General features: G+C 33.9%; 1 protein-coding gene across 3 annotated transcripts in view; it reads right to left on the bottom strand.

The window, feature by feature from the left end:
• LOC148946010 (uncharacterized) overlaps positions 1 to 15,641 on the bottom strand; it is a 65,867-nt gene extending 50,226 nt beyond the window's left edge. The window contains exon 1 of one of the 3 annotated variants that reach the window (XM_089097945.1): positions 15,611 to 15,641. The gene's annotated coding sequence lies outside the window, so the exon portion shown is untranslated. The other 2 variants (XM_089097943.1, XM_089097944.1) reach the window with 2 other exon arrangements.
• Between the last annotated feature and the right edge of the window lie 3,369 nt (positions 15,642 to 19,010).

The following is a 19,010-nucleotide window of genomic DNA, read 5'->3' as shown; positions in this document are numbered from 1 at the left end:
AGATGTTTTTGAAATCCCCCTTTGCCCCAAACTCAAAATTTTCCAAAATTCTACTTCAGAAGCTTTTTTAAATATTTGTAAAGCGCTAAGACATAGAGCGCTACAAACATCAGAATTAACTTTAGAGGACAAATTACGTTATGGGAAGATGTTTTTTAAATCCCCCTTCTCCCCAAAATCAAAATTTTCAAAAATTCTATTTTAGAAGCTTTTAAAATATTTGTAAAGCACTAAGACATAGAGCGCTACAAACATCACAATCGACTTTAGAGGACAATTTATGTCATGGGAAGATGTTCTTGAAATCCCCTTTCCCCCCAAACTCAAAATTTTCCAAAATTCTACTTCAGAAAATTTTTTAAATATTTTTAAAGCGATAAGACATCGAGCGCTAAAAACATCAGAATCGACTTTCGAGGACAATTTATGCAATGATAATATGTTTTTAAATCCCCCATCCCCCCAAACACAAAATTTTACAAAATTATACTTTCGAAGCTTTTTTAAATATTTGTAAAGCGCTAAGACATAGAGCGTTACAAACTTCAGAATCGACTTTAGAGGACAAATTATGTTATAGGAAGATGTTATTGAAATCCCCTTTCCCCCCAAACTCAAAATTTTCCAAAATTCTACTTCAGAAATTTTTTTAAATATTTGTAAAGCGCTAAGAGATAAGAGTGCTAAAAATATCAGAATCAACTTTGAGGACAATTTATGTCATGGGAATGTTTTTTAAATCCCCCCTTCCCCCCAAACTAAAAAATTTTCCAAAATTGTACTTTAGAAACTTTTTAAAATATTTCTAAAGCGCTAAGACATAGAGCGTTACAAACATCAGAATCAACTTTAGAGGACAATGTATGTCATGGGAAGATGTTGTTGAAATCCCCTTCCCCCAAAACACAAAATTTTCCAAAATTCTACTTCAGAAACTTTTTTAAATATTTGCAAAGTGCTAAGACATAGAGCGCTACAAACATCAGAATCAACTTTAGAGGACAATTTAAGTCATGGGAAGAAGTTTTTGAAATCCTCCTTCCCCCCAAACTCAAAATTTTCCAAAATTATACTTAAGAATCTTTTTAAATATTTTTAAAGCGCTAAGACATAGAGCACTACAAACATCTGAATCGACTTTAGAGGACAATTTGTGTCATGGATGGATGTTTTTGAAATCCCCCGTCCCCACAAACTAAAATATTACAGAATTCAACTTAAGAAGCTTTTTTAAGTATTTTTAAAGCCCTAATACATATAGCACCACAAACATCTGAATCAACTTTAGAGGATAATTTATGTCATGGGTAGATGTTTTTGAAATCCCTCTTCCCCCAAACTCAAAATTTTCCAAAATTCTACTTCAGAAGCTTTTTTAAATATTTGTAAAGCGCTAAGACATAGAGCGCTACAAACATCAGAATCGACTTTAGAGGACAATTTATGCCATGGGAAGATGTTTTTGCAACCCCCTTCCCCCCAACTCAAAATTTTCCAAAATTCTACTTTAGAAGCTTTTTTAAATATTTGTAAAGCGCTAAGACATAGAGCGCTACAAACATCAGAATCGGCTTTAGAGGACAATTTATGTCATGGGAAGATGTTTTTGAAAGCCCCCTTCCCCCCAAACTCAAAATTTTCAAAAATTCTACTTTAGAAGCTTCTTTAAATATTTCTAAAGCGCTAAGGCATAGAGCGCTACAAACATCAGAATCGACTTTAGAGGACAATTTATGTCATGGGAAGATGTTTTTGAAATCCCCTTTGCCACAAACTCAAAATTTTCCAAAATTCTACTTCAGAAGCTTTTTTAAATATTTGTAAAGCTCTAAGACATAGAGCTCTACAAACATCAGAATCGACTTTAGAGGACAATTTATGTCATGGGAAGATGTTTTTGAAATCCCCCTTCCCCCCCACCCCAAAATTTTCCAGAATTCAACTTAAGAAGCTTTTTTAAATATTTGTAAAGCGCTAAGACATAGAGCGCTACAAACATCTGAATCAACTTTAGAGGATAATTTATGTCATGGGTAGATGTTTTTGAAATCCCCCTTCCCCCCAAACTCAAAATTTTCCAATATTTTACTTTAGAAGCTTTTTTAAATATTTCTAAAGCGCTAAGGCATAGAACGCTACAAATATCAGAATCGAATTTAGAGGACAATTTATGTCATGGGAAGATGTTTTTGAAATCCCCCCTCCCCCATACTCAAAATTTTCCAAAATTCTACTTTAGAAGCTTTTTTAAATATCTGTAAAGCGCTAAGACACAGAGCTCTACAAACATCAGAATCGACTTTAGAGAACAATTTATGTAATGGGAAGATGTTTTTGAACGCCCACTTCCCCACCACCACAAAAATTTCAGAAATTATACTTTAGAAGCTTTTTTAAATATTGCTAGAGCACTAATACAGAGTGCTACAAACATCAGACTCTACATAAGAGGAAAATGAATGTAATGTGTAGATATTCTTGTAATCCCCCTTCCCCCCAAACACAAAATTTTAAAAAACTATACTTCAGAAGATTTTTTAAATATTTGTAAAGAGCTAAGACATAGAGCGCTACAAACATCAGAACCAACTTTAGAGGACAATTTATTTCATGGGAAGATGTTTTTGAAATCCCCCTCTGCCCCAAACTCAAAATTTTCCAAAATTCTACTTTAGAAGCTTTTTTAAATATTTCTAAAGCTCTAAGACATAGAGTGCTACAAACATCAGAATTGACTTTAAAGGACAATTTGTGTCATGAGAATATGTTTTTTGAAATTCCCCGTCCCCCCAAACTCAAAAATTTCCAAAATTTTACTTAAGAAGGTTTTTTAAATATTTCTAAAGCACTAAGACTTAAAGCACTACAAACATCAGAATCAACTTTAGAGGACAATTTATGTCATGGGAAGATGTTCTTGAAATCCCCTTTCCCCCAAACTCAAAATTTTCCAAAATTCTACTTCAGAAATTTTTTTAAATATTTGTAAAGCGCTAAGACATAGAGTGCTACAAATATCAGAATCAACTTTAGCGGACAAGTTATGTCATGGGAAGATGTTTTTGAAATCCTCCTTCCCCCCAAACTAAAAAATTTTCCAAAATTCTACTTCAGAAGCTTTTTTAAATATTTCTTTAGCACTAAGAAATAGAGCATTACAAAGATCATAATCAACTTTAGATGGCAAATTATGTTATGGGAAGATGTTCTTGAAATCCCCCTTTCCCCCAACTCAAAATTTTCCAAAATTATACTTCATATACTTTTTTAAATATTTGTAAAGCGCTAAGACATAGAGCGCTACAAACATCAGAATCTACTTTAGAGGACAATTTATGTCATGGGAAGATGTTTTTGAAATCCCCCTTCCCCCCAAACACAAAATTTTCCAAAATTCTACTTCAGAAGCTTTTTTAAATATTGTTAAATTGCTAAGACATAGAGCACTACAAACATCAGAATCGACTTTAGAGGACAATTTATGTCATGGGTAGATGTTTTTGAAAGCCCCCTTCCCCCCAAACTCAAAATTTTCCAAAATTCTACTTCAGAAGCTTTTTTAAATATTTGTAAAACACTAAGACATAGAGCGCTACAAACATCAGAATCAACTTTAGAGGACAATTTATGTCATGGGAAGATTTTCTTGAAATCCCCCTTCCCCCCAAACTCAAAATTTTCCAAAATTCTACTTCAGAAGCTTTTTTAAATATTTGTAAAGCGCTAAGACATAGAGCGGTACAAACATCAGAATCGACTTTAGAGGACAATTTATGACATGGGAAGATTTTTTTGAAACCCCCCGTCCCCCCAAACTCAAAATTTTCCAAAATTCTACTTTAGAAGCTTTTTTAAATATTTGTAAATAGCTAAGACATAGAGAGCTACAAACCTCAGAATCGTCTTTAGAGTACAATTTATGATATGGGAAGATTTTCTTGAAATCCCCCTTCCCCCCAAACTCAAAATTTTCCAAAATTCTACTTCAGAAGCTTCTTTAAATATTTGTAAAGCGCTAAGGCATAGAGCGCTACAAACATCAGAATCGACTTTAGAGGACAATTTATGTCATGGGAAGATGTTTTTGAAATCCCCCTTTGCCCCAAACTCAAAATTTTCTAAAATTCTATTTTAGAAGTTTTTTTAAATATTTCTAAAGCGCTAAGACACAGAACGCTACAAACATCAGAATTAACTTTAGAGGACAATTTATGTCATGGGAAGATGTTTTTGAAATCTCCCTTCCCCCCCAACTCAAAATTTTCCAAAATTCTACTTCAGAAGCTTTTTTAAATATTTGTAAAGCACTAAGACATAGAGCGCTACAAACATCACAATCGACTTTAGAGGACAATTTATGTCATTGGAAGATGTTTTGGAAATCCCCCTTCCCCCCAAACTCAAAATTTTCCAAAATTCTACTTCAGAAGCTTTTTTAAATATTTGTAAAGCGCTAAGACATAGAGCGCTAAGAACATCAGAACCGACTTTAGAGGACAATTTATGTCATGTGAAGATGTTTTTGAAATCCCCCTTTGCCCCAAACTCAAAATTTTCCAAAATTCTACTTAAGAAGCTTTTTTTAAATATTTGTAAAGTGCTAAGACATCGAGCACCACAAACATAAGAATCAACTTTAGAGGACAATTTATGTCATTGATGGATTTTTTTGAAATCCCTCTTACCCACAAACTAAAATATTCCAGAATTCAACTTAAGAAGCTTTTTTAAGTATTTGTAAAGCTCTAAGACATAGAGCACCACAAACATCAGAATCGACTTTAGAGGACAATTTATGTCATGGGAAGATGTTATTGAAATCCCCTTACCCCCCAAACTCAAATTTTTAAAAAATTCTACTTCAGATTTTTTTTTTATTATCTCATATTCGATAAGAAACCGAGTTATACAAACAGAAGACTCTACTGGAGAGAATAAGTTGTGCTGTGGGAAGATGTTTTGAAACTCCCCTTCCCCCCGAACACGAAATATTCCAAAATTTTTATTTATAAGATTTTTTACAAATTTGTAAAGCGCTAAGACAGAGAGCGTTAAAAACATCAGAATCGACTTTAGAGGACAAATTATGTAATGGGAAGATGTTCTTGAAATCCCCCTTCCCCCCAAACTCAAAATTTTCCAAAATTCTACTTCAGATACTTTTTTAAATATTTGTAAAGCGTTAAGACATAGAGCGCTACAAACATCAGAATCAACATTAGAGGACAATTTATGTCATGGCAAGATGTTCATGAAATCCCCCGTCCCCCCAAACTCCAAATTTTCTAAATTTTCCAAAATTATAGTTTATTATATTTTTATAATATTGCTATAGCACTAAGTCATAGAGCGACGCAAATCTCAAATTGACTTTAGACGACAAGGTATTTCTAGGGTCTAGGTTTTTGACATCCCCCTTCCCCCCAAAATAAAATTTTCCAAAATTCTACTTTATAAGCTTTTTAAGAATATGTGAAGCGCTAATGCAAATAACACTACAAACATCACAATCAACTTTAGAGGACAATTTATGTCATGGGAAGATTTTATTAAAATCCCCCTTCCCCCCAAACACAAAATTTTCCAAAATTCTACTTCAGAAGCTTTTTTAAATATTTGTAAAGCGCTAAGACATAGAGCGCTACAAACATCAGAATCGACTTTAGAGGACAATTTATGCCATGGGAAGATGTTTTTGCAACCCCCCTTCCCCCCAAACTCAAAATTTTCCAAAATCCTACTTGAGGAGCTTTTTTAAATATTTGTAAAGCGCTAAGACATAGAGAGCTACAAACATCAGACTCGACTTTAGAGGACAATTTATGTCATGGGAAGATGTTTTTGAAATCCCCCTTCCCCCAAACTCAAAACTTTCCAAAATTCTACTTTAGAAGCTTCTTTAAATATTTGTAAAGCGCTAAGGCATAGAGCGCTACAAACATCAGAATCGACTTTAGAGGACAATTTATGTCATGGGACGATGTTTTTGAAATCCCCCTTTTCCCCAAACTCAAAATTTCCTAAAATTCTATTTTAGAAGTTTTTTTAAATATTTCTAAAGTGCTAAGACACAGAACGCTACAAACATCACAATTAACGAGATAGGACACTGTATGTCATGTGAAGATGTTTTTGAAATCTCCCTTCCCCCCACACTCAAAATTTTCCAAAATTCTACTTAAGAAGCTTTGTTAAGTATTTGTAAAGCACTAAGACATAGAGCGCTACAAACATCAGAATCGACTTTAGAGGACAATTTATGTCATTGGAAGATGTTTTTGAAATCCCCCTTCCCCCCAAACTCAAAATTTTCCAAAATTCTACTTCAGAAGCTTTTTTAAATATTTGTAAAGAGCTAAGACATAGAGCTCTACAAACATCAGAACCGACTTTAGAGGACAATTTATGTCATGGAAAGATGTTTTTGAAATCCCCCTTTGCCCCAAACTCAAAATTTTCCAAAATTCTACTTCAGAAGCTTTTTTTAAATATTTGTAAAGCGCTAAGACATAGAGCACTACAAACATCAGAATCGACTATAGAGGACAATTTATGTCATGGATGGATATTTTTGAAATCCCCCTTCCCCACAAACTAAAATATTCCAGAATTCAACTTCAGAAGCTTTTTTAAATATTTGTAAAGCACTAAGACATAGAGCGCTACAAACATCACAATCGACTTTAGAGGACAATTTATGTCATGGGAAGATGTTCTTGAAATCCCCTTTCCCCCCAAACTCAAAATTTTCCAAAATTCTACTTAAGAATTTTTTTTAAATATTTGTAAAGCTCTAAGACATAGAGCGATACAAACATAAGAATCGACTTTAGAGGACAATTTATGTCATGGGAAGATGTTTTTGAAATCCCCCTTCCCCCCAAACTCAAAATTTTCCAAAATTTTACTTTAGAAGCTTTTTTAAATATTTCTAAAGCGCTAAGACATAGAGCATTACAAATATCAGAATTTACTTTAGAGGACAAATTATGTTATGGGAAGATGTTTTTGAAATCCCCCTTCCCCCCAAACTCAAAATTTTCCAAAATTCTACTTCAGAAGCTTTTTTAAATATTTGTAAAGTGCTAAGACATAGAGCGCTATAAACATCAGCATCAACTTTAGAGGACAATTTATGTCATGGGACGATGTTTTTGAAATCCCCCTTTCGCCCAAACACAAAATTTTCCAAAATTCTACTTTAGAAGCTTTTTTTAAATATTTGTAAAGCGCTAAGACATAGAGCTCTACAAACATCAGAATCGACTTTAGAGGACAATTTATGTCATGGGAAGATGTTTTTGAAATCCCCCTTCCCCCCAACCCCAAAATTTTCCAAAATTCTACTTCAGAAGCTTTTTTAAATATTTGTAAAGCACTAAGACATAGAGCGCTACAAACATCAGAATCGACTTTAGAGGACAATTTATGTCATTGGAAGATGTTTTTGAAATCCCCCTTCCCCCCAAACTCAAAATTTTCAAAAATTCTACTTCAGAAGCTTTTTTAATTATTTGTAAAGAGCTAAGACATAGAGCGCTAAGAACATCAGAATCAACTTTAGCGGAAAATTTATGTCATGGGAAGATGTTTTTGAAATCCCCCTTTCCCCCAAACTCAAAATTTTCCAAAATTCTACTTTAGAAGCTTTTTTAAATATTTGTAAAGTGCTAAGACACAGAGTGCCACAAACATCAGAATCAACTATAGAGGACAATTTATGTCATGGGTAGATGTTTTTGAAATCCCTTTTCCCCACAAACTAAAATATTCCAGAATTCAACTTCAGAAGCTTTTTTAAGTATTTGTAAAGAACTAAGACATAGAGCACCACAAACATCAGAATCGACTTTAGAGGACAATTTATGTCATGGGAAGATGTTCTTGAAATCCCCTTTCCCCCCAAACTCAAAATTTTCCAAAATTATACTTAAGACATTTTTTTATATATTTGTAAAGCGCTAAGACATAGAGCGCTACAAACATAAGAATCGACTTTAGAGGACAATTTATGTCATGGGCAGACGTTTTTGAAATCCTCCTTCCCCCCAAACTCTAATATTTTCCAAAATTTTACCTAAGAAGCTTTTCGAAGTATTTCAAAAGTGCTAAGACATAGAGCATTACAAACATCAGAATCAACTTTAGAGGACAAATTATATTATGGGAAGATGTTTTTGAAATCCCCCTTCCCCCCAAACTCAAAATTTTCCAAAATTCTACTTCAGAAGCTTTTTTAAATATTTGTAAAGTGCTAAGACATAGAGCGCTACAAACATCAGAATCGACTTTAGAGGACAATTTATGTCATGGGAAGATATTTTTGAAATCCCCCTTCCCCCCAAACACAAATTTTTCCAAAATTCTACTTTAGAAGCTTTTTTAAACATTTCTAGAGCACTAAGACATAGAGCGCTACAAACATCAGAATCGACTTTAGAGGACAATTTATGTCATGGGAAGATGTTTTGAAATCCCCCATTGCCCCAAACTCAAAATTTTCCAAAATTCTACTTTAGAACCTTTTTTAAATTTTTGTAAGTGCTAAGACACATAGTACCACAAATATCAGAATTCCCTTTAGAGGACAACTGAAGTCATGGGTTGATGTTTTTGAAATCTCTCTTCCCCCCCAACTCAAAATTTTACAAAATTCTACTTCAGAAGCTTTTTTAAATATTTGTAAAGCTCTAAGACATAGAGCGCTACAAAAATCAGAATCGACCTTAGATGACAATTAATATCATGGGAAGATGTTTTTAGCATCCCCCTTCCCCCCAAACCCAAAATTGTAACAAGTCTTACTTTAGAAGCTTTTTTAAATATCTATAAAGTACTAAGGCATAGAGCATTAAAAACATCAGACTTGACTTTAGATGACAAATTATGCTAAGGTAAGATATTCTTGAAATCCCCCTTCCCCCAAACCTAAGAAATTTCAAAAATTCTAATTCAGAAGCTTTTTTTAATATTTCTAAAGTGCTAAGACATAGAGCGCTATAAACATCAGAATCAACTTTAGAGGACAATTTATGACATGGGATGATGTTTTTGAAACCCCCCTTCCCCCCAAACTCTAAAATTTTCCAAAATTCTACGTTAGAAGCTTTTTTTAATATTTGTAAAGCGCTAAGACATAGAGCACTACAAATATCAGAATCAACTTTAGAGAACAATTTATGTCCTGGGTCGATCTTTTTGAAATCCCTCTTCCCCACAAACTAAAATTTTCCAGAATTCTACTTCAGAAGCTTTTTTAAATATTTGTAAAGCGCTAAGGCATAGAGCGCTACAAACATCAGAATCGACTTTAGAGGACAATTTATGTCATGGGAAGATGTTTTTGAAATCCCCCTTTGGCCCAAACTCAAAATTTTTCAAAATTCTACTTTAGAAGCTTTTTTAAATATTTGTAAAGCGCTAAGACATAGAGCGCTACAAACATCAGAATCGACTTTAGAAGACAATTTATGGCATGGGAAGATTTTTTTGAAACCCCCCTTCCCCCCAAACAGAAAATTTTCCAAAATTCTACTTTAGAAGATTTTTTAAATATTTGTAAAGCACTAAGACATAGAGCGCTACAAACATCAGAATCGAATTTAGAGGATAATTTATTTCATCGGTAGATGTTTTGAAATCTCCCTTTCCCCCAAACTCAAAATTCTACAAATTCTCAGCTTAGATGCTTTTTTATTTATCTCTAATTCGGTGATAAATCAATTATTAGAAACATCACAATTAACTTTCGAGAAAAAGCTATGTCCTGTGCCGATGTTCTTGAAATCCTCCTACGCCCCAAACCAAAAAATTTAATTAATTCTACTTCAGAAGATTTTTTAAATATTTGTAAAGAGCTAAGACATAGAGCACTACAAACATCAGAATCAACTTTAGAGAACAATTTATGTCATGGGAAGATGTTTTTGAAATCCCCCTTCCCCCCAAACTCAAAATTTTACTTTAGAAGCTTTTTTAAATATTTCTTAAGCGCTAAGACATAGAGCGCTACAAACATCAGAATCAACTTTAGATGACAAATTATGTTATGGGAAGAGGTTCTTGAAATCCCCCCTTCCCCCAAACTCAAAATTTTCCAATATTATACTTCAGATACTTTTTTAAATATTTGTAAAGCGCTAAGACATAGAGTGCTACAAACATCAGAATCGACTTTAGAGAACAAGTTATGTCACGGAAAGATGTGTTTTAAGTCATGGGAAGACGTTTTTGAAACACCCATTACCCATTGAAATTTTGACAAAACAACATTTTAACTTAATTTTCAGTTATCAGTTTCTTTTTCTCTGGCTTTAGTTCTGAAAATGCAATTTCAGTTATTTGAGCAGAATTTTAAGCCATATCAATATTTTATTTCCAAAATTCAGGAAATGTATTTGCATATATTTAAAACCTTATAAGTTGGGATTGAACAAAGTTTTGAAGCTGAAACCATTTTTGTTGTTCTTCATTTAAACAGAAGATCTATTTTGCAAGGTTCCATTGCTATAACTCACAAATTTTTAAAGGTCATTCAAAGTTTTGAAAACCCCCTCACCATTCATACCATTCCCCCTTCATACTCTAAAATCTGGTTGATAATTTGAAATTTGAAAAGCCTTATTTTCCACGGTGGTGTTTTTTTGGGGGGAGGGGGGATTTTCCGTGAGGGTATTTCCTGTTGGGGGGGGGGGTATTTTCCATGGGGAGGTATTTTCCAGGGGGGTTTTCTGGCGGGTATTCACCAAGAACCACAAATTTGATGGTATGAGTTTTATTAAAATCTTTGACTTTTAGGGGTTGTTTCCCCCTTTTACGAAACTCAGACAAATTTTTTAGACAGGCAAATTATCAACCAGATTTTAGAGTATGATTCTGGTGCAACATGTTGCAACAAAATGGTCAGCTTAGATTAGTATAAGGAGGGGCACTGCAAGCAGGTTACTGACCACTGCCCCCGCCCTCCCCCTCCCCCCAATATCAAATCCCCTTGCAGCTAACCTTTTCACCCTCAAAGAAAATTTTTATATAAGTTCCAGCATTTTTTACAAATTTTAAATCATGGATGTAAAAAAGAAAAGCAAAATTTTTCAACATTATAGGATTAAGCTATTTGAATATGTTTTATGTGGTTACCCAACTCAAAATGTTAAGGGGTTTCCAAAAAAAAATAATCAAAACGAATATAGATTATTTGGTACTTGTGCATTATAAATAACCCACCGCTATAGACTGTACAAGGAAACCAGACAAACGGGTATTTGTTAGACAAATGGATCGCAAAGCGTGATTTCTTATTGCGTTTACAATATTTAAACTGTTATTTTTTTGGGTTTAGAGGGAAAAAGGTACCTAGGTTAGGTTACATATTTAATATATGCTATGCTTTACCCCCACCCCGCCTCCCCTAATGTGCAAATATACAGCCCAAGTTTGTTTCTAAACTTATATTTTCATCCAATTTTATTTCATTAGCATTAACCAAACTTGACTTCTTTCGTGTATTGTAGTGGGTTATTAATAATTCACAACTACCAATTATTCTATAGTCAAATATATACTTCTACACCCGCGCTCCCCCTCCCTCTGTACACATTATTAATGTTTATAGCTTCAAGAATGAAGACTGCTGCGCTAAACTATTTGGAAAAAAACATTTGAATTGCTTTAAGAACAAATGGGGTTAGATACTGTAAATTGCCAAATTTTCTGTTATAACGTTTTAAAAATTAATTAGTAAATAATACCCATAAAAAACAAATTAGTTGGGGTTATACAGCTCCGATATATGTTTCATGAAATGGTGTATTTCGGGGGGATTGAATATTTTTTTTTGAAATAGTGCTCTGCCAGATATCCTTCCATATGTTCTTATCTTCTGCTATATTTGGGTATATTCTCGAAGTTCACGCCAGTTTTTTTTGATGTTTTGTGTGTGAGCACCTGTTGCAGGGTCAACAAAATTTATGCTGTGGTTGACACGTAAAGGCTGATAGCCCTGGCTAGCCAGGCAAGCGTAGGTTTGAGGGTGGAAAGGTTAGCTCCAAAGGGATTTGATAGCAGTAGGAGGGAGAGGGCAGGGGCAGTGGTCATCAACCTGCATGCAGTGCCCCTGCTTATACTAATCTAAGCTGACCATTTCATTGCAACGTGTTGCACCAGAATCATACTCAATCTGGTTGATAATTTGCCTGTCTCAAAAATTTGTCTGAGTTTCGTAAAAGGGGGAAACAACCCCTAAAAGTCAAAGATTTTAATAAAACTCATACCATCAAATTTGTGGTTCTTGGCAAATACCTGCTGGAAAATCCCCCCTGGAAAATACCTCCCTGTGGAAAATACCCCCGCCCTGCCCCATGGGAAATACCCACACGGAAAATCCCCCCACCCCCCAAAAAAAATACCCCGGTGGAAAATAAGGCTTTTCAAATTTCAAATTATCAACCAGATTTTAGAGTATGTAGGGGGAATGGGATGAATGGTAAGGGGGATTTCAAAAACTTTGAATGACCTTTAAAAATTTGTGAGTTATAGCAACGGAACCTTGCAAAATAGATCTTCTGTTTAAATGAAGTACAACAAAATTGTTTTCAGCTTCAAAACTTTGCTCACTCCCAACTTATAAGGTTTTAAATATATGCAAATACATTTCCTAAATTTTGCAAAATAAAACATTGATATGCCTTAAAATTCTGCTCAAATAATTGAAATTGCATTTTCAGAACTAAAGCCAGAGAAAAAAAAACTGATAACTGAAATTAAGGTAAAATGTTTTGTCAAAATTTCAATGGGTAATGGGTATTTCAAAAACATCTTCCCATGACATAAAAAACATCTTCCTATAGAATCCCATGACATAAATTGTCCTCTAAAGTCGAATCTGATGTTGGTAGCGCTTTATGTCTTAGCACTCTAGAAATATTTAAAAAACTTTCTGAATTAGAATTTTGGAAAATTTCGGGTTTGGGGGGAAGGGGGATTTAAAGAAAATCTTCTCTTGATATAAATTGCCCTCTAAAGTCGATTCTGATATTTGCAGCGCTCTATGTCTTAGCGCTAAAGAAATATTTAAAAAAGCTTCTAAAGTAGAATTTTTAGTTTGGGGGGAAGGGGGAGTTCAAAAACATCTTCCCATGACATAAATTGTCCTCTATAGTTGATTCTGATGTTTGTAGTGGTCTATGTCTTAGTGCTTTACAAATATTTAAAAAATCTTCTGAAGTAGAATTTTGGAAAATTTTGAGTTTGGGGGGAAGGGGGATTTCAATAAAATCTTCCCATAACATAATTTGTCCTCTAAAGTTGATTCTGATGTTTGTAACACTCTATGTCTTAGCACTTTAGAAATATTTAAAAAATCTTCTAAAGTAAAATTTTGAGTTTGGGGGGAAGGGGGATTTCAAGAACATCTTCCCATAACATAAATTGTCCTCTAAAGTTGATTATGATATTTGTAGCACTCTATGTTTTAAACGCTTTACAAATATTTAAAAAAGGTTCTAAAGTAAAATTTTGAGTTTGGGGCAAAGGGGAATTTCAGAAACATCTTCCCATAAAATAAATTGCCCTCTACAGTCGATTTTTATGTTTAGAGTATTCTACCTCTCAATACTTTACAAATATTTAAAAAAGTGTCTAAAGTAGAATTTTGGAAAATTTATAAAATTTTGAGTTTGGGGGGGAAGGGGGATTTCATGAACACCTTCATGAAATATAACGTTTACTCTCAAGTCGATTCTGATGTTTTTAGCACTCTATCTTTTAGTGCTTTAGAAATATTTTAAAAGCTTCTAAAGTAGAATTTTAGAAAATTTTGAGTTTGGGTGGAAGGGGGATTTCAAAATGATCTTCCCATGAGATAATTTTTCCTTTTAAAATGATTTGGATATTTTTACTGGTCTGTCTCTTGTCAAATCCTTTCCCTAATTAATACAGTTTAAATGGCTTATCTACACTTGCCACCTGCATGCAACCCTTAAGAGGTTATGATAAACAAAGTTGTGACATCACAGACCCGCTTTCATTATACCATAACCAAAGTCAGCATGGGAAGAAAATTAAATGGCTTATAATGGAAATAGGATTTTTGGAATATATTTTAATGAACAAGGTTAAAAGCTAAAGTTGTGTAAGATAGGCAGTGATTTATAATTATGATAGTAATATAGGATGAAATATGAGCTAAAACAACTAGTAATGTGCAGTAATTTACCATTATATAGAGGGGGGGATGAGTGGAGGTAGGTACTTCAAAGTACCTTCCTGAGACATACCTTAGTATGTAAATCCATCCCTGAAAGTTTCATTTTCCTAACCCAACCCCTTTCCAAGATAGCCAAAAGTAACTAAAGTAGAATTTTACCCATACTTTGGTCTGTGGACCCATCCCTGAAAGTTTCATTTTCCAAACCTAACCCCTTTCCAAGATAGCCAAAAGTAGCCAAAGTAGAATTTTATCCCAAACGGTAAAATTCTACTTTAGCTACTTCTGGCTATCTTGGAAACGAGTTTGGTTAGGAAAATGAAATTTTCAGGGATAGATCTACAGGCTAAAGTATGTCCCAGGAAGGTATTTTGAAGTACCTACCTCCACTCCTCTCTTTAGAAGGTCCCGACCTTTGATGACCTTTAAAAATATGTGTGTTATAAAAGTGAAACATTGTAAAATAGATCTTCTGCTTAAAATGAAGTCAAACAAAATGGTTCTCAGCCTCACAACTTTGCTCAATGCTTATTTATAGAGTTTTTAAGATATGAAAATATATTTCCGGAGTTTTTAAAATTAACATTGATATGGATGAAACTACCACTCAAATAACAGGAATTGTATTCTCAGAACTAAAGCCAGAGAAAAATAATCTTATAACATAAAATTAATGTAAAATTTTGTTTTGTCAAAATTTCAATAGGTATATACCTGTCATGTAGGCAAATTTCAGGATCCTCGAGAGGGAGAAGGAGCGGAGATAAGTACTTCAAAATACCCTCCCAGGACATATTTTAGCCTGCAGACCCATCCCTGAAAGTTTCAGTTTCCTAACCTCACCCCTTTCCAATATAGGTAAAAGTAACTAAAGTAGAATTTTACCGAAACCTTTTCAAATGCCTTACAAAAATCAACATTAACATAATCAAACTTTCTAGCTAAATCAGCCATCATTTGAAAATCATTGATTACTTCCATTAACTGAGTATTAGGCCTATAAGAATTATTTTTACTATTACTATTTATCTTCACTGTTTTTTTCCTACTTCTCCTTATCTACATTACTTCTTTGGAAGATTCACATTCATTCGATGATGTGTTTCCCTGAAGAAGAGTAGGTCTAAATGGTGATTATTTAATTATGCTTGGGCTGACATTTTAGACAGTTTGGAAATTCTGTGCCAGATTTGCCTCCTAGGATACAGAGACTATCTGTCTTGGATATAGGCTACTCTAATTAGGCCTAGGCTTTCAAATTAGTTAAGCCTATTTATGTTTATTTATTTCCATTTGTTTTAATAAAACCCAATTGAATTGAAGTCTTTCATCACTTTGACCACACGTAGATCGTCGGTGACGTACATTACTATCTATGAAAATTTTGTTTCAGATATTTTCATTCACTTTCTTTCTCTATTCCTTCATTCTTCTTTCTCTTCTAATTCACTACATGTTCTCCTGACAATAATCGAAGAAATTGTTCTGAGCAACAGGTATTACTGTAGTAACAATTTACTACAGGCCAAAAAAAGTCGTTATTTTTGGCCGTTTACGACCAGTTATAGCACCGCCCTGAAAATGGTCCCAAATGACGATTTTAATATAAATCAAGGGCTAAAATTGAATTTTAAACTTGTATTCTTACAGAATATTTCCCAAAAGTAGTTGATAGGACCTGGTTTTCCATTTAATAGTTTACAAACAAATCCTCCTTTTCCCTTTTATGAAGATCTTGATGGAGGGGAGGATCGGTCCTTTAGCCCTCTCCTAATTTACGCTTCTGCCAACGAACAATACAGGAAAAACTTGTTGTTTTTTTTTTTTTTTAATTGAGACTGATAAAAAAAGTGACTTTGGGGGCTATGGTCTAACATGTAATAATTTTTATGTTAAAACAACATTTTCCTCCAAAATGCCTTTAAAAGATCTTTCACTCACCTTGTAAGGTCGAGTTGGATATGTCCCCACAACTTGTAAAATAGACACCATGTCTTTCACTATTTTTGAAATCACTCTAAACATCTAGATAACGGCATCTTTTATCTTTTAAACTGGAACTTGCTTTAGAAACTTTCAGTTGTCCGAAGTTCCAAATACTCTATACTACAAAAACCATACAAAAAAAATGACCAAAAATATGACATTAAACATCACTATCTGAGTAAGAAGCCATGACAGCACTTGTAGTGGCAGATTTTCTGTACCCTTTTCTGGCCTTTTCCAGTATTCCAACAGTTGGGGTGTGTCAACATATTGATGGGGGTTTCCATTCCCTGATAACGGCCCGTTTTGCACCCAGAATAGGATTGAAAGCAGTAAAGCCAAGTGTATTTCTCTTTTTTTTTAAATTGACATCTGAAAGGGCCCAAGCCGAAAACACAAACAGAAAAATCCCGTACAAGCAGAGGAATGTTGCATGATAAGCATTTTCATCATGAATTAACCCAAGAATGAGAAAATTTTGACTTTCGGACCATCACATCCTTTCTAGTGCTTTAAATCAGAAATAAACCGGGTAAGAATCTGAACATTTCTTGAGATCAGCGCAAAATGGCTGCCTTTTCCATTCTTTGGCAATATTTTTCACATCAGTCTCCTTTGCCAAATTTGGAAACTGGACAAGAATTGTGACAATGCTTAAGTTTGAGTGGTCAGGAGACATAGCTATCTTTGGGTCCAGTCTGTTTAAGTTTTTAGCCGACGAGAATTTTTAACTGAAAAAGCTTTGCCTTATTTCGTTTCTCAGTTCCATCATGCATTCGGTACACATTGTTTTGAAGGCAGTTTCAGCTGATAACGGAATTTTATTGTTGATAAATATAACCTCTACACGACTGCCCCGGTCAACCAATTTCATGTCTCGAAAGTGTTGTGGGTCCTTGAACTATACCAAAAGTGCTTCATCGATGAAAGAGTACAAAAATTAGTACAACAACTCTGAATTGCGCCAAATTGTACCATAATTTTGTAAAATGCACCATATTTTGTTGTATTGTACTAAATTGTACCAGTAGAGGTGAAATGTACCAAGATGTACAATTGTGCCACGTTTGGCATCACTGGCAACCGGCGGTTTTAATCTCGACTTTTGAAATCCAGGAAGAAGTTGTCAGAATGTGGTGAATTTTCGGGGAAATAGAAGCAATGGATTTTCAGTGGGAAATTCTGGGAAACCAAATTGAACTTCGTTTTCAGGTTCCAGAACAACCTGGATTCGGGTATGGAATGAAGCGTTTTTACAAAGTAGGTTCTAGAGCCAAAGCACAAGATTGGAAATCCTATCTGAAAACACTTTGTGCTGATATTGCGGTAGAAATTCAAAAAATTGTTTTCGTAGTAAAAACAATTGGTGAAATATATTCTGATACTCTGTTGCTTTAGCTTTTATGTTACATCGTCTTTTCTATTTCGTTCTTGTAGCCCGAAAACAAGCTTTTAGATCACTTGTTTTTAGAAAGATGACAAAAATAAAGCATAAAAAAGGCGATAATTCCATACAAAGTAACAACATCTGCAATAAATTCTTTGAACTAAAGGATATTCTTTTGTAGGCAGACACCAAGAATGACTTTTATATTTAGATAGTAGATTGAATTGCAAATCGAGGGATATGTTCATCAGAGAAAATCATCAGATATTTTGTTTATTATTACATAAAATAAAAGTATGAAAATCACTTGAAAATAGTATTTGTTTTTTTTGGCTTGCAATAGCCAATATGAGAATGAAACAATTGAAAAAACAATATATAGCCGTAAAAACTAGGAAAGTACAGTAAAATCGGTGAGCCATTAAATTGGACTTCCGGATATAATCACAGCTACTTCTTTGGCAGTCGCCGAAATCTTAATAACTGACAACGGTTTAGCCATCTCGCTATTCACGACAGAAGAGGACGAACCCACCTCCATTCGCTTCATTCTCAATTTGGTTTGCCTAACAGATAGTGCCTAAATTGTTGCCAAAGAGTTTCCTTTGTTTGTTTTCACGTCATTGAGAGTAACTAAACAAGCGTTCTGCCAGGAAATGACCAAAAATTAAATAAAAGGAAGCAATTTTTTCAAATGAATGTAAGGAGCAACATAAAATATAAAATGAACAGAAATTGTTCTGCATATGAGGGCCTACCTCCTCCTCTGCCTGTTGCATGTTATGCTCAAGTGCTTAGTGCTTTAAAGAAGCTTCATAATGCGATTCAACGGCCTTTGAGTTTCAGCATTCATTCTTACAAAATTGGGAAAAAGGTAAACTTTAGCGTAAAGAGCGAGGGGACAAAAAGAAGGATAGATCTCCTTCATATATGGACTAATTTCCGTTAGTCTTAAGCCTTCCTACTTTTGTTAAAAAACTTACCTTTTTAATTAATTTCAATTTGAACCAGATGTGGTCATGAATGAAGGATTTTTTTTTAGCCTTGATCCTCAAGATTTACTTTCGGCTGTTCCTTTGGAATCTGTGGATCATTAAGAAAAATTAAGCAAGAAAAAATGGGTCTTAATTTTAATAAAGCAGTGAATAAATAACAACAAAATAAACACTTAATTAAAAAACATTCTGAATATTTCGGCCCCACGTCCGGGAGAATTTTTAAACGTAAATAAAAAGAGAAAGACAAAAAAAAACTTACTTTAAAAAAAATACCATACATTGAAATACAACAAAACTAAACACGCGAAGAGAGAGAAAAAAACAAAAGAAAAGGAAAGAAATATAAATAAATAAGTAGGAATCAAACTCACATCTTAAATAAAACTTCCATGCACTGGCGTATTTAACGCAATAAACAAAAGCAAATGTCTATTAT

This window comes from Artemia sp. Qi Xiang Cuo, chromosome 12 (genome assembly GCF_049724085.1).
Source record: "Artemia sp. Qi Xiang Cuo chromosome 12, ASM4972408v1, whole genome shotgun sequence".
Lineage (NCBI taxonomy): Eukaryota > Metazoa > Arthropoda > Branchiopoda > Anostraca > Artemiidae > Artemia > Artemia sp. Qi Xiang Cuo.
This window is presented reverse-complemented; position numbering and strand designations above follow the sequence as displayed.